General features: G+C 38.6%; 1 protein-coding gene across 2 annotated transcripts in view; it reads left to right on the top strand.

The window, feature by feature from the left end:
* The window catches only part of LOC102227334 (leucine-rich repeat transmembrane protein FLRT1-like), a 59,494-nt gene that overhangs the window by 6,667 nt on the left and 24,857 nt on the right, over nucleotides 1–27,970 (top strand). The gene's annotated exons all lie outside the window — the stretch shown is intronic.

Below are 27,970 nucleotides of genomic sequence, written 5' to 3'. Positions count from 1 at the left end.
ACTAATCCACATGTAAATTAGGGCGTCGCCTCGGCTTCGCTGTGTGACTTTTCGAGCAGTCATTAGCATATTTCATTGGAGGAGAGTTGGCAACGCCGTGTTTTGTGGATTTATCCAGACATTTATTGTAAACTTCCCCGCCACCCTGCGCGGCAGAAGCCCGAGTTTTACGAGTTGCTGTTTATCTGGCGGGGTGGGAATGACAGGATCAGCACATGCTCCTCAAACCGAAACGCTTCCAAGGCAAATAAAACATGAAGGGAGATGAAAACATTTCCAGTTGTCTTGTAATTGCTGCTGATTCTTGCTACGCTGACTGCAAAATACGTCATATATGATTTAGTAGTGAGGCATTACAAACCACCGGGGAGTTGTAAATATTTTCACTTTTAGCGTAAATATGTAAAACAGAAATATCTCATTCATTTTGTTCAATTGAAAGAAATAGTATGAGTAGTGAGTTATTACTACTATTAATTAGCTTATTAGTAGATATAATGTAAATTTATACATCCTTCTAATGAAGGATAGGCTTGGCTCTATTTTTGAGTTTTATATTTGGAAAATGCTGTCTGTGTTGCTTATATTGTTCTCAGATACAATTTTCTTTCTTTGAAACGGCCAAGGCAGCTGTTTGTGAAGATCGATGGTGACATTGGAGTGGGGTGGCGCATCATTCAATTTAGGCCTCCATTTCCAAACTCGGTTAGCCATTCACCAGCAGTTAGCTGGAATGCCTCTCAGTTAGGGTTCTGTGGAAAGACTGCAATTAAAAGAAAGACGTTGCTATTTAGTTTCAACCAGAGGAATGACCTAACACCAGATAAGATACATCTTCTCAGTTCCAGAAAGTAATTTCATGCTTTTTCTTTTATTTAGACATTAAAAAGCTAGTTTTACATGTTTGAAAAACACACTTTTCTGTCTGTGTTTGAGTGACCAATGAAAACAGTAAATCCTGCTGCTAAATGTTATGTTTAAAAATGTACAGAAAGTGAAACTGGAATGTTAAACTGGTTAGCAAAAAGAGAAGCATTGCTTTGATAATATCTAATGTTTTTTTTGTTAGCTTACACCACTTAGCTTATATTGTCTACAGCCTGTAGAAACAGTAGATTGACTAGATCAATGACATGTTTAAAATGATTAAGTTACAGCATAGATAAACAAAGTCATTGAAATCTATTTTACACAATTTAGAGATAGAATTTGACCACCAAAAGACATCATGCTAATACACTTAGCTTCCAGCAAGCTAATAAACTGTTGGTATCCTGCGCTTAGGTTTATGGAGTTTTAGTCAGTTTGATAGAAAAAAATCAACTATTGCTTCAGATACATATTAAATGTGTGGTTAAAATATTAAATAGTTATCTAAAAATGATGCATAACCACTTAAATAAAAGCTATTTACTACATAAATAGTTAGCTAACTGCAACTGAGTCATTCAAAAATTGACTTATAGGTGACAGATATAACTTTTGAGAACAATGCGAATAATGAGTGATATGATATGAGTCAACTGGAAGAAAAGTCTTGCCATAAGACAACTTATCGTTCTGAAAACACAAAGGCTGTATGAAGTTAAAAAAAGAAATGCCTCAGTTTGAGCGCCTTTATGTATGTGACGTACTGAAACACTGAAATGTACGCTTTTCAAATAGAGAGCTATTTATTGATTATAAGCTAACTGAAATGGAGCCATGGTTAATACTTGTCATAACTAAACTGGGAAAATTGTATGCTATGATAATAGGGGCCAGCTCCCTGGCAGATAAAAGATGAGTGTCGGTGAAAACTGTTACAATGCAGCGATGCTTCGAAATACATGACTTTACTTCTCGTATATCCAACAGTTCCTTCAATTGAATGTTGAACGTCCGCCCCTTGCAAGAACAGACATCAATAGCTTAAAGGTACTTGTGAGAGCAAACTGAGCGGGAATAGAATCGCAATTTGTCTGTCTCAAAAGAGTCTGTTATTATTTTTTTCTTTTTTGCCTTTGGCAATATTTTCTTGTTCGTACATGAGATTGCTGCGTTTGGAGACTGAAACTGTTTTAATATTCATCCCATCTTCCTTTCAGTAACAGGCTGAGGCTACACATAGCAAGGAAATATATTATAAAACCCGGATAACCAAAAAATGCAGTTTTAAAAACAAGTTAGCTGAATTAGAGTGTCTTTTTTTTATATAATAAATCTCATAACACACAACACTTCTGCATAAGACTAGTATATAAATCACTTTGCATATTTCTTCAATCTAACAATCTCAGCCTTGAAAGAAATGCTGAGTTTTAATCTGGGCATGTACATGCTGAAAAAGTTTTAGATATTATTTATGTCCCTGACAGTTTATTAATAATCTACATGTGTAATAAAAAAAAAGGAAAAAAATGGTATTTGTGGTCTAAGGTGAAGCTCATACTGACTAATACTTGTCTGACCAATTTCAACAAAATCAGTTTATTTAAAAGCAGAGGCATTTAAAATGCTGTGACCTTTAGTTGATACAAAAACCAGAAGTAGCTGATGGGGGCTTGCTTTAAAATTGCCAAAACTCTGAACTAAATAAGAGATGGAGGAAGCTTTTTCCAGCCCAAAAGGACTGACATTTGTTGACATTAAAGCAAATAAGTCCAGCAGAATTCAATAAGTGCTGTTTAATCATCTACTAAGCCAGTGTCTCAAAGAATTCAGTCTCTTATGAACAGACCGAGTGTGCAGTTTTATTTGTAATGCAGCACAATGTATGAGGTACATTAAACGACTCTAATGTCAATTACTCAGATTACTTAATGGTTATACAAATCAGATAGGAATAAATTACATTTCTCCATTAAGTTTTTCACAGTTGCACTTTTAAAGACTTGTTAGATTTTAAGAAATTAATATGTTTCCATGGGCATTGAGCTGATTAACGACCCTACAAGTTAATTCATGTCACTTTAAGTTTAAGATATCAAGATATTATTTTGATGCTTATATAGGAGTTTATGAACTAACTGTAAAAGGAAATGAAGGGACTCAAACTGGGGGAATTGTTGCTTTGGCTTTGGGATGAAATTAGTTTTCTCACTTTGGATTTAAATCAAATTTGTTAATGCTAAAAAAAAAAACTTACCAAAGGCTTTAAAACAGGTCTGAGGTGAGGAAAAAACACAAAAAGGGCATCTTGCAGCGTTTATTAAACGTTGACCTAATAGGTAAAATCCGCGTTTGGCATGTTTGTACTTTCGTTTGCATTTTTAAAAAACCCTAAAGCAGCACTTATAAAAAAAAAAAAACACCACCTCCCAGACATTTTTTGGAAATAAGTTAATATTTTTTGGGGAAAATGAACTCCAGCACGTTTTGATCAGCTGGTTTTTTTTGCTGGAAGGTCTGTACAATGGCTGCTGGAAAAGACAAGTGTCTTGCTGTTGACTTATCATTCAGAAACCACTTGCTGCATTGCTGTTGGCTGTGCAGAAAGCTCTACTGCTTTTCAGAGATGTACAGTTGTATAATTGCAGCTATTTTCACATGCACTGAGACTGATTGAGGGGCGTGGCCAGCAGCAAATTAGTTGGATTTAAAGTGACTAAGACAGCTCATTTTAATTCAAAAATAGCTAAAATCTCATTATCTAAGAATGATTTTGTGCAAAAAAAATATTTATGAACATGTTTGCATGGCCCATAGCCTATTCTAACCTGTTCAAGAAAGCATAATGGGTTAAAACATCTTAGTGAACACACTGTGTTAATCAAACAGTTGTCACAGCAACAGGTTGACAGGGTGATCGGTCCAGGTTGAATCAATCAGGTCAAGTTTCTTAATTGGATCAAAGGTTTCTGCATAATTTGGTACTGACAAGATTTACACTAACAGGGAACAATCAATCAATCAATCAATCAATCAATCAATCAAAAGCTTAATTTTTGCCAGCCAATGAGAAAGAAGGAGACTGATGTCAACCAATTACAAGAGTTATTCTTCAGTGCCTTACTGATGGGCGAGTCTAGGAATTAAAAATAAAACTCTCAGAATGTTGATGTAACAAATATTCAATATTTTACCTTGAGAAGATGATTTTAGATGATTTAGAATAAATAAACCTTCATTATTTGATATTTCTCTCTGATATACACATAAAATGAATAAACACAATCAGATTTATTATGGGATATTAGTATTTTGTAAGTCCAACAGCGTATTTGAAATCTCTATGAATCTCTTTGATTTGGTTAGTTGGCGCCACTTTGTGTAATTAGTCTGCTGCCAAAATACACAAATAAAACGGGATAAATCGGCTGCAACCTCGGACGCTCAATATATAAAATATTTATATTTCCTATAAAGTGGAACATGAGCTGCTAGCTTGTGCGTGTCTGATATGGAACGCTGTGAATCAATAAGCGACGTGCGGCGAAGTGCAGAATATCAGGTTTCCTTCTGTCAAATACAATGTGCGGCTTGTTGGACATATGATGCATTTTCAAATAAGCTCTTTGCACACGACGCCGACACTTTTCTCAGAGCAACTATGAAAATCCAGCTCTGTTGCCGCAGGTTGATTGATGCTGTAAAAGTCAGAGCCATGAGATCAGATTCCGGATGGCGTGCTGTTCGTCCAGCCAGCGCCATTAGAGGCGTACAACTCCCCCCGCTCCATCATTTGTCATGTTCAAGCAGGAAACGGTGTTTTCTTGAAGATGTTGGGTTTTGCAGTAGCCGTAGTTGGCTTGTCGTCACGTTCTAATAGGTACAGTACACTGAGTTTGCTTCGGCGCTTGACTCTACACGCTCTCCGTGTTCACTGCCAAGCGTGGCACAGAAAAGAGACCTCTCACGTCGCCCTCTTTCCCTGGCGGTGATGAATTTGTTCTTTCATTGCGTTTTGAAACCTGCCTGTCATCGCTGGCATGAGAAGCAGGGGCCCGTTTCTTCCTAATTGGAGAGAGAGAGAAAAAAAAGAGAATCTGGACCCAAAAGGATGCCTGTTTTTTGTTCTGGCTAAAATGAGTTCTTGTTCCTTGCGAGGAGCTTTTCTTTCTGCAGAGAAGCTTTATATTCCCCCCAGCCCAGCCTAATTAGTCAGAAGAGAACTGTAATAAATACTGCAAGAGGCTGTGAGTAAACCGTACGGCCCTCTGCGAACAAAGCAATTGGACGTCTGCATAAAAAAATCACGTTCATACCGATTGCTGAGGGGAACCCTGAGGTTTGCTCATTTGGGCTAATGCATTAGGAATCTCAATGTTGTGGCCGGCATGCTTTGCTAACAACTCTGAAAAATGTCTCGTCGCCCCCGTTTCACCCCCATCCTCCTCGCCTTCCTCCTTCTCTTCTGTGCTTTTTTGCCTTCTGATGTCGACCTCTCTCCTTTTGAGCTGCCATGTTTTTTGTTATCATCGCAGAGACAAATGAGAAACAAGAGAGGAAGAAAGCCTCGGGGCTCGTGTCCTCACATCATCACCACCCCCTTTATCTCTCCCCGCTCTCCCTCTCAATCCGCCGTCTCTCCATCTTCCTGAGTGACAGCTGGCAGCCAGTAGGGTACAGCCGGCGTGCCAGCCCAAGCGCATATATTTGCCAACTGACTTGAGAAAATACACATTTGAACGTGAATGACTCATGCACGCTGCAGCTCTGTGTCTCCAAATGATGCTTTTCTTTATTCTCTCTCTCTAGTTTTTTTTGGATACATATGCAGGACATTATTACTCTCCCTGTTACCCACAAGCGTTTGTGGTCACCAAAACATGCGAGGAACACATTTACAAAAAGCCTCTAAATGAAACCTAAATGACGCTGTCTGGCGACAGAGGCCACGCATAATATGAAACATTAAACGCAACAACATGTCGAGATGAGAACTCGGTTGGCGGCTGCCAAATCTTCTCACTACAATTATCGGAACCAGTGCTTTAAAATAAATTTTTATGGAGACAGGGTGACCCCAAGATGCCACACACTTGTAGTAACAGTGAGGATAAAGTACATGTCTTCCTCAATGGGCATGATTGTAAGACATAAACATGGATCCTCATGCAGCCTTGTACTGTCTGAGTGTAGATATGGGTCATTTTAGGGGAGGAGCTAATTTGTAGCAATGGCCTCGCTGCTGATGATAGATACTCATCTGCCTTACCTGAATGACATGTTCTCTTGTCTTTCCTATTTTTAGGAGTCTCTGTGGAAAATGGGTCTGTTTTTAGTGTCAGATTCTGGAAAACTAGAAGCTATGATTACAAGATGAAAATAGACACTCATCAGTTTTAAAAGAAAAAAGGTTAAATAAAAACCTCATAAATAATCCTAAATAAAATTCTTAATGCACAGAGATGAGATCAGAATTTTTATCTCTGTTTTTTGTAAGGCTTTAAATTGGCAATGTTGCAAATTCGTATTTCTTTGTAATAAAAGAGCTGGGATTTAAGACTGAAGTTTGAAATATTGTGCTCTGGCTTTTGTGCCATCAACAACAGAAAAGTCTAGTATTTCTGCATGTTTTATCAGAAATTAGCATAGTTAGCATGGCTAACTGGCTAACACCTCAAAAACTGCTGTCTTTGTGTGTTTTTTCTAGATAACATAGGTTCTTACTTCTCCTCTGAGACTATAGACTGCTGTCCAAATCCAGCTGAAGGTTAAGAAAATAGAGCCACTATACTATAATGTCTTTATTCTTCCTGTTATCTGTTTTAAGTTTTGCTCTCTCTTTCTTTTTGCTAAGCCTGGCTGTCACGTCACTGTTATAGAAAACACAGTTCCCTCTTCAAAAGCTTCTTTCACTTCCCTTGATCTCACAGATGCTGAAAAAAGCGAACTTTCAGTCTTCTTCCTGCTGTAACAACTTCCACAAGGAAGAGTGTTGTTGTCATGGTGATTTTGTGGTGGGCAGCATTATGCTTTCATCAACTGAAAATGATCTGAGTGTCGCGTTTTAGCTGGTCAAGCTGAAAGTTGACAGATGATTTCTCCGTTCTTCTGTATTAATGTGATTTTACCTCCACTGACAAAATCCAGCAAATTTAAGATTAGATTCTTAAAAACTTCAGGGATCAATTATCTTGCAGTTTGAATAAACAAATGGATGCTGTCCATAATATTTGTCTGTATGAAGCCTTTAGTAGTGAACTAATCTTAATCTTTTAGTCGAAGTAATAATAAAATTCTTTAAGTTGCCTTATGTCACAGAGTAACTTACCCAGAAAACAGTGGGACAATTTTGTTACGTTTAATAAATTGACTAATATTGACATATATGAAGTATTCCCAGTTATATAGTTTCATCTAGAAATATATTTTAATCTGCTGAAAACGCTTTCGAATGTTTTCAATTAACAATTTGAAGGATGTTTAGTCAGGATGAGACGACTGATGATAAGTTATCTTGCTGCATCTTGCGATGATAATTTTGTGTTTGCTGGATATTAAAATCTTGGCAGATGGACAAACTGTTCTGCAAGCCGTCCAGACTCTGCCTGGTTGTTTAGACTCTTTCAGCCACGCGCTGCTTTCCATTAATCCGAGCACCCAGGGGCTTTTCTGTAGCATTCTGTGAGGGTAATCTTACTGGGTCTCGCATGCGGTGTTAGGATTTAAAGTACGGACCACCGTGGAACAAGTAGTCCAAACTGTGTGTTGTGATGTCAGCTGAAACACACACACACACACACACTCACATCAGAGGGGGGTCTTAACTGAATATAAATCTACGGAGTTGAATCTGTGCTGTGGCTTTCGCTACTGTTGCTTTTTTTCCACAAACTTGGACAACAAGACACAAACGTGCACACAATGGGTTCCCACAATAAAAACAGATATTTTCCTGAAATGTTTGGATAAAGTTTATTTATTTGTTACGTGTGATGAAAGAGCACCATTCCAATTCTTAGACATCTTACTTTTTCTGATAATTTGTGGAAACAACATTATCATAAATATAAAACTTTCTTGTTTTGTATTTGAAACACAAACCAAGTAATAAAAGCTAATTACCTTCTTATCAAGAGAAAAAAACAAAACATTTTGTCATTTCTTTTTTTTTTTTTTGTTTAGCTTCTGTTTATTGGAATGAGGTCAGTTTAGCTTTTTTTTTTTTTTTTTTCCGTAACGGGAATGATTGCTGATCGAATCAATCAATCGAGTTTATTTGTGCAGCACATTTCAGCAACAAGACAGTTCAAACTGCTTGGAAGGTCCATCAAAGTGATTTTTTGTTTGTCCGTAGTACTGGAGCCAACCCCTAATTGAATAACGCCCTTGGTGGAGAGTACCAACGTCTGAATCTGCAGCCGCTTCCACTGATAGGTTTGGAATCAGATCCACAAGGTAGTTTTGAACAAACACAGTTTTGGTATTCAAGATTTAGACTATCATATTTATTTCACCAAGTCTTAAAATGGCTTCAGAAATGGAGGCTTGGAAGCTACTTTCTTTAATTTCCACATTTCAAGGAAACTCCCAAAGGCAGTCAGCTTTATTTTTCTTCCCTTAGCACCAAATAGGAATTGACAATTGGGTCAGGTTCTTTGATGATGGAGGATGAAAAAGCAGTTTGGGATATCTAGGATCTGATTAGTGTTTCCTGGAAACCCGATTGCTCAGTGTTACAGCGATTGGAGGTTTGGAGTTCATCAACTGCAAACAGGAAATAACAGGACACCGGATTAGGCGGAACATGGATGGAGTGTAAAAAGAAAAATAAAACCATAAGAGGCTGTACACAGACGCACGCATATGAACAAGTAGTGAATATTTCTGTGTAATCTGGGATTGTACTAGTTCCACAGGGAGATGTAAGACAGAAAAATACAAAAAATAAATAAATAAAAATACACAAACAGGAAAAAGAGTCTTAAAAAACGAGGCTGAAAGTTGAACCTTGAGGGATAAAGCAAGACATTAATGAAAGCCAAGGAATGCAGAGATTTGTTTTGCTTTGACAGGACAGACAGTCGAGGATCAAACCAGAGCCTGAGACTGAAACCACTGCTACAGTAATCTGCTGGAATCAATTCAAAGACGTTTCTGCACAAGTCGGATATTTGGCTGAATATTGTTCTTGCATTTAGCGTCAATTCAGCATGCAGAAGTTCTAGCAGTTACCACAGTAACAGTGGATATGTATGTTATTGAAAACCACCAAGAAAGTGTTTTTACCTATAACATTATAACACTGCATTACTCTGAAAAAACTGTTGAAAAATTGCTTTTTGATAGAAGCTGGGTGCATATAGCTGGCGGAAAAAAAAGGTTTGTTCTTTGATTTCCATGTCATTTGTTGAGAGATGCAAGGTATGTCTAATAATCAGTATCAGAATATAAACCAAGAGAAAATATGTTCTTGTAAAAGATGTAATGCACAATTCTAGAGGTAAAAAGGTTAGTCAGAATTTAGTCTTTGTTATTTTTAAACATAAATGGTACTACCGTATAATAAGGTTTTGATGTTGCATGATTACTGCAGCAGATTCAGGGCAGTTTAATGCTTTCTACTAATTTTTGAATACATTCTTTCTTGACGACGTCACAACTTGTAAGGTAATCTAAGCAATAAATGAACATATAGGCATGTGAACTGTTCCTCATGTTGCAGGAGAGAGTAAGGATGGAATCACGTGAGGGTTACTAAAATGGCAAAAATTTATGTTATTTGTAGGAATTGTACAAATTAGGACCTTCATGGGTCTTGGATTTGTTGCACAACTTAAATTGGTTTTTTCAATACCAACTGATCTCATACAAGAAGTGAATGAGAACTGAAGCCCATTGAATAAGAAACCGTTCAATCTAGCAAGTCCCACACAGACATGTTGGCTGTTTTTTCCCATTGGACAAAAGTATTTTTCCAATGTCCAGTCAGCTTTTCTCATGTTTGTGCTTTTATTGCTACTGTTTTTCAGGTCCTGGGATGTTTCCATCTTCTCTTCAGTTTCTAGTAGCTAGACGTCGGTGTTGGCATGATTTCTGAACGCAGTAGCTTATTCTTCTTTTGCTCAGTTTTGCTTATGCCCCTGTTTGAAGTGTTGTTAAAAGGCACTTTGAATTTTAAAAATGTTCACTTAAAATCCTCTTAATACTTGCTCATTGTAGCTTCAATTCGACATGCTATTTACCGTTTTCTTTTTGCTACCTAACCTCAAGGTGTCACTGTTGAGCAAAAAATACAGTAGTCCAGCAGAAATTGCTGCAGAAGAAGACTTGACAGGAAGCACACACACAAAAAAGAAATCTAACAACTAAATGCTCATTATCCAAATTTAAATTTGCTGCAGTTTTTAATGAGTGTTACTAAATATACCCCCATAACAGTATTACTGCCAGGCATAAATATTTCAAAGTTGTCAGAGCTATAAAATTCAAAACATAGAGACGTGCAATCGCAGGAAAATCTATTTAATAATAAAAAAAAAATTTTATGGTTAAACAAAAGAAAGCAACTGCTCATGTTAGTTTTCTCTTTCTTTATCTTGTATGTCTGTAGTCAAACCAAAACTCAAAAATTGTTTTATTTTGCTTTGCATGTTGAGACAAAGATCCTGCAGGATCAAAACTTTACTGACTCCTTGTTGCAAACTATCAGTAACTCTGATGATCAACCATAACCAGAGAGCTTTGCTGATGCTGCTCTCCCCTCAAGTCGTTCAAGTCACACTTAGGTTTCAGCGGGCATTGGGATCCCATTTTACGAGCCCACCGATCAATCAATCCCGTAATTCAATCCTGCAGTCAATCATGTTTGAATGAATAATTCACAAACCATCGCAGAAAGCTTTGGGAATTGGCTCACAGACAGGGCACTGCCCTTTCGCTGCAAGGAGAGCTGGATGGAATCAGCCCAAAACGAGAGGAAAAAAAAGAAAAAGAAAGCTGCATCAAAGAAATGTGAACATTTGTGTTAAAATGTCCAAATCAAACCTACTCATTCAGGCAAGTGCAGATATTTACATCCTGCTTTGATTTCAAACTCTATTAGTTTTGCTAGCAGGATTCCTTCCTTTCTTTTCATTCACTTTTTTTTCTCTCCTTTTAGCTCACGAACAAAATGCTTCTCTAGACTTAAATGACTTCTGCTCAGTCTGATTGCTTTTCTGTGCTACATATAAGGACCCCATTCCTATTCTCTTATCCGATTTTATACAAGTGAATTTTAATTGTAGCGCTTTAACAAGATCTCAAAGCAAGATATTAAAAAAACCTCCGTCTAAGTTACAGTTTCATGACTGTACGGATTGAAATTATGTTACGTTGGACATTGGTATATATCAACTGCTGTAATGAAGTATCAGTGTGACATTTAGCAGAATAGTTTGACTGACTAATAAGACACATACTGTCAAAATAAATTAATTAGTGTGCGATATATTCAGAGAAATCAATTAAAACACATCCAAATTGGTTGGATGTGTTTTGGAGGGCAAAAAAATATGAATAAAAAAAGTTACGAAATCATTATTCCTCACCTGTAGTTGGCGATATTCACCGGCTCTCCCTTGCAGAACATGCATCAGATTGTGAGGACATTTCTTTTCCGCAGCTCATGATTGCACTTTAGAGTCTAGATTTACGAGCCTGACCCGAACCCGACCCGGGTCGTGCCAAATTTATTTCCTTGTTGGTCAGGTTGGGCTGTGGCGCATTTAATAATTCTGTAACAAATACAGCACATAGAAAATCAAACAAGAGTCCACAATATAAAGTTGTGTGATTCTACTTGTTATAGCGCTAACAGAGGAGTAGATCATTTAACCTGTTGAAGGAATGAAGGTAAGCGAGCAAGAAACAAATTTATGAGACTGTAGCAAAAGGACAAAGTACACTTTACTAAAAGTATAACACTAAAATGATAAAAGGAGTCATAAGTTTAGGGCTGTGCATACAGAATGGTTTGTTTCTTAGTTGAAATATGCACAATATATTTTATACTAAAGGTAGAAAAAGTTTTAAAATGATTTATCTTGGTCAGATTGTCTGTCACATCACAAATCATGGACTTTTTGTAACCTCTGTACGTTAAGAGGCATCTGCGTCACTGTTTGTCGAATGGGCGAGCCATTTCGTGCTCCTGAAAATGAAAGCGTATTCCCATAGCCTTGTGTTTGTTCACAGTTTACATTTTCAGATTACTGCTCTCCGGTCCCGGAGCTTGTATGCGGCCAGCTGTGAAAAATGCAATGGCGACCAAGTAAAACAACGCATATTTTACCAGCAGCAAACGTATGAATTTCACAACACCACTATATGGAAACAAACAGAGCTTGTTGCACCATCATCACTGGGTCAGATTACAGACACATCAGCCTCTCGCCGCGCGGTCAGGGTGCAGCGGACCAGCGGCCCACGCAGACAGCGCCCAGATGGACAGGTTTAGTGTTTCTGATTTCCTCCTCCTCTTCCCTTTGAGCCTGCACAGGCTCCCTGCTTCGTGCAATGAACTGCGATGATCAATTGCCCTGAAAATTTCTCGGAAGGTTTAAAATGGAGTTCTGGTGGAGCCGGCCTACCTCTTAAATTTTTTAACTTGCCTCCGTACAGAAAGACAAATGGCTGCCTTTTATAGAAACTGCCCCGAAGCGGTCTGATTGTTAATATCACTTTTTTTTTTCAATATATATTATTCAATAGTGTTGTTAAATATACAAAAACACGGCAGCATACTTTTTATTATGCATGAGCTTTTTAGTAAATTGCGTCATACCGTTTTCATGAAAGTGTCTTTATAACAGAAGCTTTTGACTGGTATTGTGTTTTTTTTACGGCCATAGTTTTAGCGTCAGAGTCACAATTTGTCAGATGGTCGTGGACTCCATCCAGCACACACTCTCTCAGGGAATAAAGGAATGAATTGCCGATAGAAAAATGCCAGGAAAACATAAAATTACTTGACATTGAGGTTATTGGCTCTGCGTCTGAAGTGAATGTTTATGGCACGGGGCTTTTTGGAGGCCATGAGGAGACAAAGAAAGCTAATCTCACTTAAAACGGTAAAATCTGCTCTATAGCTAATGAAGTAATACACTGTGGTCAATGAGGTAGAGGCACTGCGGAGAGCCTACGCAGTGTGTGTGTGTGTGTATGTGTGTGCGCTCAGAGTTTGTGTAAGCCTGTTTCTGTTGCGTAAGTGGGGGGTTTGTTTGTCAAGGGGTTGCTGTGATAATGCCGCCATCAAGAAGTGAAGTCTTTCAAGGGAGAGTGAGCAACATCAGGAAGTGAGTGGGAGAGGGTTGGAAAAGCAAGAAAATTCAGACACTTGAAGTGAAACTTTGAAGTGACGGAAATGAGAGAAAAAAAAAAGTAGAAAAACAGAAAATATGAACACACATGACAACGTATATAACTGGTTAACCGATTAAAGACGATAAGTAACTAAGCTAGCACACTGCAAGTTAGCGCTAATTAAAAACTGCGCCTTCCCTTCATGCGGAAGATACCTGCATTTCTGCTCCATAAATGGAAAATGGAAAAGAAGCACGATCCGAAGATGACTAAGAAAGTAAATGTAGGCTGAGATCAGACTGTCATAAGAAAGCTCCGTGGAGAAATACACACAGAGATATTACAGTTTCAGTGCTCTAACCCCTTATTACAAAGATGGATATGAAGTCTGGAGTTCATTAGGGCAGAAACCATAAGTTCATATCTACACAGATGTAAAATAAAGCGATGCAGCCCGATGAGTCATTCTTCAACATTTTCTCAACAAGTGGGCGAACGTAAGTGCGACATACACAAATAGAAGCTGCACTTCTGAACGCTTGAACCCTTCAGTGACGCCTCGGATATGCTACAGAGGGTCAATGTACTTTCAGATTTATGATTAGAAATGTCAAAACGTAACGCATTTAATCATTTTAACTGCGATTTTCTGTCTTGACGGGTGATATAAAAGTTAGAATAATTCATGACAAATCTGGTTAAACAAACGTGTTTATACGAGGTAGCGTGAATTAAATGGATTTGTGTCTGAGCTGGTTATCATACCTGTTCTAAAATAGATAATACAGCCTGCTTGTTACTCATAAGAGTCTCATTTTTAGCTGCAGGCAGTTTTTAGCTTTGAGTCAATGCCAAACCATGTCAAAGATGGCAGCCAGGCTTGGGTTGATTACACTTTTTAAGGTATTCGAAAGTTTAAAGAAAAAAAATCACAGCTTGGAAAGCAAAGAAAATTTTCTATCTTACCATATTATTATGCATAAATCCTTATGGCTTAAAAGTTATGGAGAAAGAGAATGATCCAAGCCTTCTCTGATCGTTTAAGGCCTTGTTACACCGTTGTATTTCTACTCAGGGTGATGACGTCTAGCGGTATCTATATTTTGTTTAGTCGGAGATGATCATGTGATCACTGTTAACAGAGCTGCGATAAAAAGGTACACTATTCACACCAGGGTTTCCCACATAAGCCTGGCGGGCCACCAGGCTTTACCTGTGCCCCCACCAGGCTAAGCATTATTTATTTCAGTTTTGTTTAATTGTTGCCTATTTTTAAAACTTTGTATTTGGTGTTCAGGTATTAATCTTCCAGTCTTCCAATAACGTAGAACTATCAGGTGATATTTTCAAATTTCCTGTCAACTTTAAACATTTTTTAACTCAAAAACATGGCCGCCGGATGGATGACTGCCCTATCACTGGGCTTAGCAAATTTTCTTTTCCCCAAAATATTCTTGGAGGCCAGCAGCCTCCACGGCACAAACCTCTCTGAACTGTCAGAGCAAATGTTTGATTCAGGCTGTGGCTGACCAAGTGCTGACATTGAAGCCTGTGGCACGTTGCAATTTGCAGAAATGAGCGATGTTTGTGGTGCATGTGATTTTTCTGTCAGTGACCAACTCCATAGCTGCAGTTGGTATTATTTCCTTGTAAAGCAGGACTGTATCCCTCTGGAACAATCTTAATTTTATTTTGATTGATCATACTTCAATGAATTGAGAATCTTCTCAGCTGCACATGCTTGCAAATCTTTATTTGCTGAGCAAAAAGCAAACACTTCAGTTTTTTAGCATCTTTTAGCAAATGGGTCTCGTTTGATATCAGATGGCAATTCATTTATTTTAGTTGCACCTTTTATTCAATTTGTCTTGTACAAAAAATACACATTCACAAAGTTACAGGCATATGCTTCAGCTGAAGGGTCATCAGCATGTGAGTGGATAGAAATTTAATATTTTCTAAAAATTAAATCTACAGTATAAATAATTGGATAAATAATAGGATTTCACCTGCAACAGAGACTGAAGATGAAACTGTTAAATTTATTTGTACTGTGCGTTTCAGCAATAAGGCAATTGACTGTAATTTACACCATTTAAACCTCATACAGTAACAAATTATGTAACATTACATTTTGTCAAATGCCATCAAGCAAATATATATTAATAAATGTTCCAGCTCTAAACAAATGGGGTTTTTAGGCTTGATGTAAAGAAACTCAGTGTTTCGACAGTTTTTCAGTTTTCGGGGCGTTTGTTCCACATTACCAGAGCGTAAAAACTGAATGCTGCTTCTCCATATTGAGTTTTGTTCTGGGGATTCAGAGCAGATTAGGTCCTCCAAGGTTTTTTGTGTCCTTTTATGCTGTTTTTTGCTTCCCATTGCCTTGTGCAGACATCATAACAACTTATTGAATATGTCAAAATGGAGACCAATTAAATAATTAGACTTTGTTCATTTATTATTAACTCTTTAGCATCCACAACTGGAAGCTTCCTTTCAATGTTCAGACAGCCTTGACTGTTTCTAACTGCAGACCAATCACACTCACACATAAATTGAAAAATGTTCACATCAAAAATGTTTACAGGCGCAACAGCATAGGACTTTTTAAATGGAGTTGACGTTATCCTGTTTTTTTCTGGTTTTTTTGGATGATAAAATATGCAGGGTGTAATTTTGTCAGTGGTGAAGTAATTGAAGGAGTGGGCAATGAGATGGCTGTCGAAGACAGTTGCGGTAATTTTGTCTGACTGCTACTGAAAAGTGAGAGGAAAATATCTTGTTAGTGATTGAAAAATGTCCCTGGAGCCAATCTTTGGACACGGTTTGATTACTGCGCTGCTCCCATGGCCGCCTCACCGTGCGTTTTATTGCATCTGCCCCGTTAGACGGTTTGCTTTGGAGTGTATCAGAGACGGGGTTGTGCAAAAAACATGAAGTCGAAATTGTTTCTCTTCTGGAAACACAGTTATGTTGTGTAAAAGCGGAATCTGACTCCTTAAACATTTAACATTCTCTCATGTTTGAGATACAAATCTTAATATACTTTAATTTATTTTGAGTTTAGGTAAAATACCACCTTAAAGTAGTGGGTGAAGTGGAAGGACAATACAAGTGGCATGGATTGATATTCAGCCCGAGTCAATCATCTGTAGAATCCCGTTTTGTTATAAAAGCTTCCCCACTGCATGATACTTCCACCACCGTGATTCACATTAGGGATGTTGTGTTCAGGGTCTTGTGGATTGTTTGTTTTTCACTGTACATAGTGTTTAGCATACAAGTCAAAAAGTTTTTTTTCTTTTTTATTACATGGAGCTTTTATGGCAAAAATGGCTTTATTTTGTTTTACAATTTTACCCAGATATTAACTGCACTAATTAGCTAACTTAAATTGGTTGCACAGGATTTTATTTAAGGGTATAAAATTAACAGGGTTGAATACAAACACAACCAGCCTTTCAGTCTGTCTCTGTCGTTGTTTTCGAAAGACCTACAAGTCTAGTTGGAGTTACTCGTTGGACCAGGTCTTCTAGCTTGTTTGATCACTAGTTGCGTTTCCATTGACCATATAATTGCACAAATTGGTATTACGAAAATAAATTGGCTAAATGGAAACATGACAATCATGAAAAAACACTTGGGTAAAAGTTTTGCTACTACGATGAGGTGGTTTTTCAACTGGATCAAGATTTTTGTGTTTGGCAAAACTGCAACGTAAACACGTTCTTTTCACATCACACGAGTCAGGAGATCAACAACCGGATGTCTCTACTGGCGGAAAAGACAAAGAAGACGACAGGAAGTGGTAGGAAGACGATGATTTAGCGAATTTATCGCACGAACAAAGTTTTCTACGTTTGATTTTAATTGCATTTTTTATTTATTGGAAACCCCACAATTGTAAAATTGTTTTTTTTTTTTTACATTAGCAGAATATCAACAGTTTTGCTCACATTTGTAAAAGGTTCAGACACTCGTTGCTTGACGTCACATGCTGTGATGCCTTATAGGTCTCATCATTTTAAAAGGGGAAATGGCTCGGTGAATTAAAGCTCATGGGAGCTGCAGTTTACCATGGATGAAAATGAACAGGAGCGAGCGGTCGATGTCGCTAAACTGAAACAGATGAAAAAGTAGTTCCGTTGGCGATAATGGGATCTGTTTCTTTCAGTCCGAGCTGCAAATTTACCATTAAACAGACCGTCCAGTCCTGAGTCATTCACCTGATTAGTTTTTGTTTTCTTCATGCCCTCGTTACTCTTATCCAGCCTAATTTCCTTTCCATCTCATGTTTTTTTTGTTTTGTTGTTTTTTACCAGCAGCCCTGATCTTGTCACTTATTCCACCTTTTTTCAATTGTGAGGTAGTTCACAATGTACGTGCAAAGGTGTGTGTTGGTGGGCGTGTGTGTGTGTGTGTGTGAAAGGACAAAGGGGTAAGAGAGGAGGAGAAAGAGCAATGGGAGGCAGTGAGGTGTCCAGCACTTAAATTGCCTGTTTGTTTCCAGTCGTTGCATCAATTACACTGATCCAGCTTACAAATGAACGCGCTCGGTGCATTGGTGTCTATACTGGGGAAGAAAAGGAGAAACAATTAAGAGTCAGATATTAAATATTAACGATGTGGTGAGTGATTTATGGCTACAGGGTAGTCGTAAAAAACACACAGTAAGCAGAAAAAGAATACATTTTTCTTTTCTGTTGCCAGGCAGAAGGGAAAGATTCGTCTGCGATCCGTTCCACACCTCATTGTGGATTTGTGGAGGGGCACCGTATGGGTGTGTCCTTAAGCGTGCATTACACGGGGTCTACCAGCGGCTGCCCCGAGATCGGGAGCGTGATTGTCGGCTCTCCTGGGGATGGTGGGCGTGTCTGTGACAGGCTGCAGTGATTAGTGGAGCTCAGCGGGCGGAATTCATCAGACTCAGCTGAGGCTGTGAACCATTTCGGCCTGCAACGCTGCAATTTGTCTCCCACTCCGCGTCACGTACAGCAGCCTGGATGTGGCTGGCGCGCGCACGCGTGCCGTCCTGCCCCGTGCCCGTCTCTTGATGCCCCCTGTGGCGAGGTGCCTGTGAATTCCTGATTGCCGAGAGGCTGGAGCGTCTCACGTTTTTGCGTGGCTCGGCCTCTTGCAGGAAGGAAATGTACCGCCGTGAATGCGATATGATTACAGCCTGCGTCTGAGACAAATGCATGTTGAAAGGTTGTTAGAGGGAAGAAGACTTCTCTGGAAATCCATCCCCTGCAGCAAAAGCCCTGAAATGAATACTCATTTAATAATCAGCTGTGGGGTTTTACTCTGTTGGATGAAGGGAATTATACTGCACGCTTATTGTTGGTACATGTCTCACGATTTTTGAAAAAATGTGAAATTTCAGTTTTTAGTTTAATTTAATGGTTTGTAATGCGTATATTACCGTAAATCTAAATTCCCATTTACTCGTTCATAGCCAGACTTTTTCTCCCTCACCTCAGCCTGTCCCCTTCTTAAGATTTTATGTTGTAGGCAACTGTGACCAAAAGGGCAAGTAGATTAAAGAGAGCAAGCAGCATCATGAAGAGCATAATACAAACAGTGGTCACACAACGACGATGTGAAATAGGACTGAAGTGATCAGTCCTATTACTGAATCGTCATCTAATTTAGTAATAGAATAATCCGTAACTGCAATACATGGACGTTTGTTGATAAAAACTTACTCAGATCTGTATTTAAACCAAAACAATACAAATATATTGCATTTAAAATAAAACCACCTTTTCTAATATGTTTTAGCCAAAAAATGGCATCGTTTAAGCAACACTGGCTCAGATTTACTAAAGGAATGCTGTTATTTATTTTCTTACTTAAAAAGTAATTAAGTTATTTGTTTATCTGCATCTTCTAATTTATTTCTAGTAGTGAAAAGACAAATGATTAAGTGGTTGAATGGTTGAAGTTTATAGCAGGGTTAGGCTATAAAAAGCTTTGAATGCCTCAACGGTTAAATCCATTGTCTGAAAATGAATGGAGTATGAGACAACCTCAAACTTACAAAGAGATTGCCACTTAAACTGACAAACCAGGTGGGGAGCGCATTAATCAGAGAAGCAGCCAGGAGGCCGTTGGGTCGGCAGAGACCCACTGTCCAGGTGGGATCTGTGCATAGAGCAATTCTTAATGGTGAAGACATGAGCGAAGGAAGTTGCTCTGGTCAAATTAGACAAAATATGGATTTTCGTGTCCCGTGTGTGGTGAAAAACAGCATATCCATGTTAGCCGAAGCTCCACACCCTTGCAGTGAAACCCAGCAGCATCATGCTGTGGGAGTGGGGGTCGGCTTTTATTCCAAGTTGATCCAGTGGGTTTAACTAAGTAGAGGGAAGTTTCACGAAAAAAAAAAAACGGTTAGAGGTTGCAAAAGCATCAACCTGGAAGGTTCACCATTCAACAGGAAGAGGACGCTAAACATACAACAATGGTTTAGATTAAAGTTAGAATTGCCTAGTCAAAGTCCATACTTGAAACCAATCAAGAATTCATGGCAAAACCACCAATAGTGTTCATGAAATCTAACTGAGCCTCAGCTATGTAGCAAAGAAGAATGGGCAAAAAGTAACAGCTGGAAGAGATGTGAGACTTTTAAAACTGTGCAAGTTTTATAAATATTGGCTGAAGAGGGATGCAAGCAAACGCACGCCACACTTTTTAGATTTCTGTTCTTAAAAACGACTTTGTCTTCTTTTTTTTCCACATGAAATCCTAATAACATACAATATTGTTTTCTACCGATTAAAAATGTGGGGGGAAAAAATCAACAAATTTCTTACACTTTTTAGGCGCGTTGTATGAGAGTGTTAGCGATGATCTGTTTCTATGTAGCGTGTGCTAACATGTCCAACGCCTTCTGATGATGAACAGTCGCTCAAACCTGCCTGGGCGAACCGCGTCCCGCTCGTGTCGTTTATGGCTGCCGTAGCACATAAAACAATATGCTAATGAACCTGCAAATGTCATTTCAGTTTGTTAAGATGCTGCCTCTGGGAATGCTATTTGTGTAAACCAATCAGTGTGAAAAGTTATTCTTTAAATATTACTCAACAAATTACATTGCTTTATGCTGCTATAAACTAAATTGTTATTTCTTGCTGCTCATTCCAGCAGCTGTACCTGGTAGACACAATGTGGAAAATACCAAGAGAAAAACAGCGGCATGAACCTTTGGATGCACACATTCATCAGACTCGGAGCAGCATTATCATCACTTTTGTTGACTCACTGTTTTAATTGCTTTCTAATTCCTCTCTGGAGTACTTATGTTTTTCTTGTATTTTTTTCCCCTATCACGACAAACTTCAGTGTATTTTATTATGATTTTATGGAAAAGAGAAACACAAAAGTAACATATTTCTGAAGTGGAAGTGAAATTGTTGTTGGTTTTCAAATTAACCACCAACAATATTTAATATTTTGCTCCCATCCATCCATCCATTTTCTGTTCACCCTTTGTCCCTAGTGGGGTCGGGAGGGTTGCTGGTGCCCATCTCCAGCTACGTTCCGGGCGAGAGGCGGGGTTCACCCTGGACAGGTCGCCAGTCTGTCGCAGGGCAACACAGAGACAGACAGGATACACAACCATGCACACATGCACCTAGGGAGAATTTAGAGTCAGTCATGTTTTTGGACTGTGGGAGGAAGCCGGAGTACCCGGAGAGAACCCACGCATGCACAGGGAGAACATGCAAACTCCATGCAGAAAGACCCCGGCCGGGAATCGAACCCAGGACCTTCTTGCTGCAAGGCAACAGTGCTACCAACTGCACCACTCTGCAGCCCCTATTTTGCTCCCTGAACTCTCTTTTGACACTCCCGAATAAAGTCTTTCACAACAAGCCATCTAATCACTGCAAAGATGACATATGTTTGTAATTCCATTTTAAACATATGTTGTGAGAAAGAAGTGAAAAGCTGGACGAATTTAGTCAAAGTGAGTGTTTTAAAATCATCAAAGTGAAAAGGTTAAAGGGCGTGAATGCTTGTTTTGAAGCCCTTTGAGCTTCAATATATAAGTAGGGACGTGCATCTGCATCGACCTGCAGGCTCAGGATTGATGGTGTTCACTGATGCGCCGCTGGCCGTCGGGCACTTTGAAAATCCACATGAAGCAGCTGTAGAAATGATGACAGAATAATTCAGACCTGATCTGATTCAACATGTGATTCAGCGTGATGTGCTACGCAACATATAACTGGAACAACTCGTAGATGTTGCTAATTAGAATTGTTTTATTTTAAGAGACAAAATGTCAAAATAAAAGATGTATAGACATAAACTGTACTTATAACGATTCTTTTTTTTCCCCTGCTGTCTCTCTCCACTTGGACTGCTGACGAGGTGTCTGAAATTTGAGTGGTTTGAAAACCTTCAGCAAGCCCAGCACTGCAGTATTTACAGAACAAAATATACAGTGCGTCCTAAAAAAACCGCAAATATTTCTGCGTCTTCTACAAGTGCTACAACTTCTACAGCTAAAAATAACATGTAGCTTCTGTTTTCTCCATACAACATCCATTTTGTAGCCATGCACTCTTTCATAGCAGTTAATTCTTCTTTGTAGTTATTCAATTCAATGTATCACGTAGCTGCTCAAATTTTATGTATAATTCAATTTAAGTGTATTTGTTTTTCACCCTCTTTCCTGCCATTTTCTTTCTCATCCCAATTTTGGCCAGTTATGAAATATGATTGATTCTAATTCCTCATCAAACTAAAAATAACTCTTAAAACCTCCTTCTGGTAGATAGTATTTATTTCAGTCACATTTCTCTGCAGTACACTAATAACATACCAAAGCTTGGTGTCATCTTTAACCAGCTAATGTCATTTAAATCCAACATTAAACAGGTTTCTATGAGTTCTGTCTTTCACCTGCGCAGTACTGATAAAATGAGACATAAGTTAGTTCTTTGATTTGTTAGAGTGGATTATTTTGATTCTTTACAACCAGAAGAGTTAAAAAAAAAAGTCTATACAAGTGTTTTGATAAACAAGCAAAACACTTGGAAACAACTTTTTACTATGGTCTTTTTTAAAAAAAAAAACCAGAATGGATTCTATAGATTAACCTTTAGATTGAAGTTACCAGGTCATTCTGAATATATATAAAAATAATAATATTTTGGTTCTAGGGTTGTGAAGATTTGCAAGAAATCAGAACTTCAGGGGGGAAGAGTAAAACAAAGTCTTTTTTACAAAATTTTCAACGATTGATAATTATAATACGATTAGTCATTCTTTGCAAACTGTCTTTTTTATGCATGTTTCATTTTGCTGCAGTGTAAGTGAAGAGGAAAAATAAAAAAAACAGCCAACTACAACAGGCTGACACTTTGCACCAACCGAGCAGCAGCGTAGAGCAACCCTCTGCATGAGACCTCAGCTATCATTCCTGTTCGTACGTCTGTCAATAGTGACAGTTCGAACCACAGGACTAGTAAGACCAAACATGCACATGGTTTTGAAACCCTGACTTAGAAAATCCAAGGAATGCCTTGAACAACTTATTCATGCGGGGTAAGGAACCTGACGGTGTAGTGCTGTCGCAGGTTGTCGTGTTTGTTCACGAGGAGTTTTGAGTGGGCAAAAAAAAAAAAAAAATGCAATTGTTCAGCGTTACGTGGAGCTCGGGGGAGTTTGGTGGCTGAAATGGCAGTATGTTCATGACTTAAAGGTTGGTGGTCAAGAATATTAGGCAGGAGTGACTGTGTCGGCTTCATTCATAGGCAACGGCCCCATCGTCCCCTATGGTCACTGGCAACATTAGTTGCTGTTCTGTTAGCGAAGTGGCTGCTCTCATTAGAATCACTGGAGCCAGGCTACAACCATGAACCCACATTATCTTCTAATAAACACCGTGCATGTACCGATCTCTTACTCTGGAGCAAACTGTATTTAGTATTCAAAGTATTTTCTTAAGGTAATCATTAACTATATTAGGAGTAGTGAGGATGTCACACTGTGTGTATAAGACTCTATAAAACAGTCTCAATTTTCAATTGTGCTAAAATGTTGCTCTCTAAGACAAAGAGACCTGAATGAACTGCTGACATGCCTCAGTAGATGAGTTTCCTTTCTGTAAATTTTGTACTCCTCACTGATACCGAAAATGCAGAAATTTGAATCGTCTTCTGAAGTGCTGCTTGCATGACATTTTAAAACTTGTTTGTTCACTTACCTGCAAACTAATCTGTAAATATTAATCATGTTTTTCAGCCGGGCTGAAACTGATGGCGGAGGCTCAGAAATCTCCAACGTTTATAGGGTTGTGACAAAGAGACGTGGCATCATGCTAGCTAGCATGGTGTAATCGTCTTGTGTAAATACACATTCACGGATAATTGTGGCAGTGTAACATAGGCATAAGTGACAGGAGTCGTGAAGACAATGTGCTGAGTTATCTAAAATCTTCACTGTTTCACACAGGATTTTAATTGGATTCATAGAGACACTCTGTGCTTCAGCGTGTACTACTTTAGCAAGCCATACATCCTGCGACTCTAAAGTCTGTATTTAGAAATGATTGGAACATAGAAATGATGTTGATAAAAAACAGTTAAATGTCCTACTGCCAGCTGCTATTACCCACCAAAGGCTTCTAGGACCGGGCCATGGCAGAACTTCTGGCTGAAATAAATACTGACAATAAAATGGCATTCATAAAGTGTCGCTACACTTTAAAGAATCTCTGGGAAAATGTCAAAGTTAATCCACGTATTTGGGGAAACTGCTTCTAATCAGCTGCCGAACAGCCAATCATGCTGGCTCGGCTCATTACTGTCAAAGGCAGAGAGCATGAAAAACATGCATGGCAGATTTAGTGACCCGGCTCCAGCCCTTCGGGATTCGTGCAGGTTTCTTACGGTAAGGGAAACAATTCATTGCTGTGAAATTCATCCGTGGGTAACTTTTAATTAACGTCCAAGCGTGCGGACATTTAAACCGGCAGCCTCCGTCTGCTAACCTCTCCCGAGTGCCTACTCTCTCTGCGCCTTCCTTTCCTCTGCCTCCAGTTGCCTTCGTGCTCTTAAAAGTGAGATCGGTCTGTTTACTCATCCACTTGCACCTACCAGACTCTATTTTCACAGCTTCTGTTTTCCTCTCCACTCTATATTCCCTCCATGTTTACATTAGGCTCCACCAGCAAGGCCTCGTTGCTGCCAGCCTTACTGTATGTGACTTGGTGAAAGCTGTAGCCTGTGTTTTATCATTTTATTCCAGCTGTACATTTTTACTCCATTTCTGCTAGATCCTCCTCCTTGCTTCGACAAATACAAGACTGACACTGAGAGAAAAAAGAGGGCAGTGGTGCTATTAGAAGGGCTCAAAATGGAGTCGACATGAGCAAACTGGACGGTCATTGTGGGCTTTTAATGTGGGGGAAAAAAAGTCTGTTTAATGGGGAGGAAAAAAGGAGTTTGATGGATTGATTCAGAGTGAAATTAAAGAGGACAAGAAGGAGAATCATATAGAGTAAATTGAGCATTACACACCGCATCACAGTGTCTCCTAATTAAGCGTGTAAAAGCTTTCTTATTAGGTCTGAGACTAGCCTTAGTTAACAAGGAAAGCCAGAGTGCGCTCTCAGATGTCAGTGAGAGAGGACAAGCAGGAAAGGCGCGTAACGACTGGCAAAGAGTGGGGACAACTTCAAGGTCCGAGCCGAGTGTTTGCGCGAGATGATCTGCCACGGCGCGTTTTGTCTCATCTTTGTCGCCCCCGGTGGCGCGGCTCTCCACCACCTGCCCGTCAGTGAATACGCATAATGTGCGGCTGCGTTGAGAGTCTGATCACATCGCGGCGTATCTGTTTGCATGAGAACAGTGTGTGTGAGGGCGTCGGATCACTTCAGCTTCAAGTCCTGCACCTTGGTTGTCCACGCATAGTGAGCCACTGTTAGGTGGAAGCTATTTGTAAATTCGTCTGAGTTTTGTAGTTATGTCCATGTGGATGGTACGGAAATACAGATCTGAACAACTGGAGTATAAAACTGTACCTCTAGGTCAGGGGTCAGAGGTGTCGAACTCATTTTCATTTTGGGCCATATCAAAAGTCTGATTGTCCTTAAAGGGCCGGTTGTGCCAGAATGTATTGATAAAATGCATTAAATTGCTAAAAATATCAATAAATGTTTGTTCCAGCATTCAGTAAGTGTTTCTTAAATTTAAATAATATTGAACATCTTTTCACACTGATCAGTCCATCTAGGATTTTGCGATTGTTTTTTTGCAATCAAAGTCATAGATTTTGTGGTGCTAATTTCAGAATATTTGTAAGGAATTTTTATGCTAATTTCTGTGCTAATGTACCATGTTAAACGTGACTTTTTATAAATTGCCGTATGAATCACGGACTGTAACTTGGCATCGAGGAAGGCCGAGGCAGCAGTCACTTAAACTCAATGTTTCTGGCCAATTTTGAGACAAATTTGCTGTAAAAATCTGGAAAATAAAAAAAAAGTGGGAATCTGTAGATTTAGTGTGAACTTTGAGTGAGTTTTGCAGATTTGTTGAAAAACTGGGCCACATGAAAAGCTACTGCAGGCCACGTTTGGTCCTCAGGCCTTGAGTTTGACACTTGCTGTAGATCTTTAACACATTTTGTCACGTTGTAATCACAAGCTTTAATATATTTTATATATTTCAATTAGGGGAGTCCCGGTGGAACTTTTTCACTTCTGATTAAAGATAGATATTGCAGCTTTGACTTTTTGGCTAACACCAATATTATTAACCCGATAAGATAATAATGTAATACTTTTATTACTGATTGTTATAAAAGGCTTGATCAAGAGACATTACTCACACTGGACTATATTTCAGGGTATCAAGTTAGCATCACATTTTGAGATTTTCTTATGTAAAAACATTTTGAAAAGTTTCCTTTTGCTTCACAGTTATGTGCATCCTTATGTTGGGCTGTCACAAAAAATCCCTATAAATTATAACAAAAAAAAAAAAAATCAACAACAAACATTTCCAAGCACTCTGTGGATAACTTTAGCTCCTATATGACAGGATGAAAGTTTCCAGAGCGTGACATGAGCTCCTGCATTAATTGGGTTCTTTACTATTCTGAAAACATTCATTAACTTCTCATCCATGCTTTCAACAGCGAGTCGAATGTTGAATTATATGCTTAATTTTTGTCCCACAATTATTGCGCAGAATTGTGTGTTGCTCTAATTTAAAGCATCAGTGTCGCTTAATACAGCAGGAAATAAGGGTTTTTATGTGAAGGTACATCAGCTTAATGATGTTCAGTGAACAGAGCCAGTGCATACAGTACATGTTACTGTTTGTCTTTATGGCAAGCAATAAAAAAATGATCAGTGAGGTTTAAATATTTTTTTCTCCAGTGGGATAAACCATGTTCTTTGACCAGAAAGCCTCGTCCTATTGATCTTAAGGTCATGTTTTACCTTGACGTCAAATATTTGAATGTTTAGTGTGAGAGCGAGCAAAGCTAGCTGTTTTTACCTGCACCTATAGCATCTATATGCTAAGCTAAACATGCGCCGCTGGCTGTGCTCTAACTGTTTGTAAGAAAAAGATGAGTTGCCGGTTTCATTCTGCGCTCACTTGTCTCCCAGAATGTTTTTTCCATGTCCACAACCGAGAAAAAGTTGGATTTTTTGTAGCTGAAAATCTGGAAAGGCCAGTTTGAGAGGGAATCTATCACCACTTCTACACCTTTTTTGGAAACTTTGTACTATCTTGTTGTTGTAGTTAAAATAAATGTGCCAGTAATGAATAGCAGAGGTGTATTGGGACAAATATTGTGACTTAGAAAAAACAAAACTGAGTTTGTGTTTTTATTAAGGTGCTTTTGTTCTGACCAGCATTTCTGCAAGTTACAGTAGCAGTTTACATCTCTTATGATTATATTTATGTTTATATTTAAGACATGGATGGAGTAGCTTGTCAACATGTCTGGCTGACAACCACAGCCAGGCATGCAGTGATTGTCTGGAACGCAGTGAAAGGGAGGCAGCATGTTTTACCACTGGAAGTTCAAGTGCACCAAGTAAAAGTAACTGTCAGTCATACTCCAAGAACACGATCCCCGTCTGTTGTTTGGCTCTAAAAAACGCGATTCAAGCTAACGTGCTGGGTGGACTTGAAACAGAATTGTTGGATTACAGTATATCAATCAATCAAATTTTATTTGTATAGCACATTTCAGCAGCAAGGCATCTCAAAGTGCTTTACATCATATCAAACACAGAAACACAATGTAACAGAATCAACATATATCCACTTTCTTATTTATTTGGCTCAGACACTCAGAAAAAATAAATTGTTTGACAAAGGATATAACTTAGTTTTTCTCAGAAAACTCACCATCCTTTTTTTCCCATGCCAGTAACTAGCAGAACATTCATTTAAACTTTTATGAGAGCATTTTCCTAAAGAGACCACTTAATTTCCTTGTTTAAAAGAGTTAGCACTTTAGCTCTGCTGTTGCAAACACCATGCCACTCATACATGGTAATGATGACTCCATTTCAGGAAACCTCTGCCTTTTTGGGTTAAAAAGAAGTTGTGTTTGAGAATTACTTACTGAAAGAGCGACTGTGTTTGAGTTTTCTTTCACACTTTTGAGATTATTGGGTTAAGCCACAAGAAGTCATTCATGTAGCCATCAGATTATACAACTTCAAACTCTGAGTGCCTTTAAGTCTATATATTTGTTTATATGTTGACATATTTCC

This window comes from Xiphophorus maculatus, chromosome 11, assembly GCF_002775205.1.
Source record: "Xiphophorus maculatus strain JP 163 A chromosome 11, X_maculatus-5.0-male, whole genome shotgun sequence".
Classification (NCBI taxonomy): Eukaryota; Metazoa; Chordata; class Actinopteri; order Cyprinodontiformes; family Poeciliidae; genus Xiphophorus; species Xiphophorus maculatus.
The sequence above is the reverse complement of the archived record's forward strand: the minus strand, read 5'-3'. Positions and strand labels throughout refer to the sequence as shown.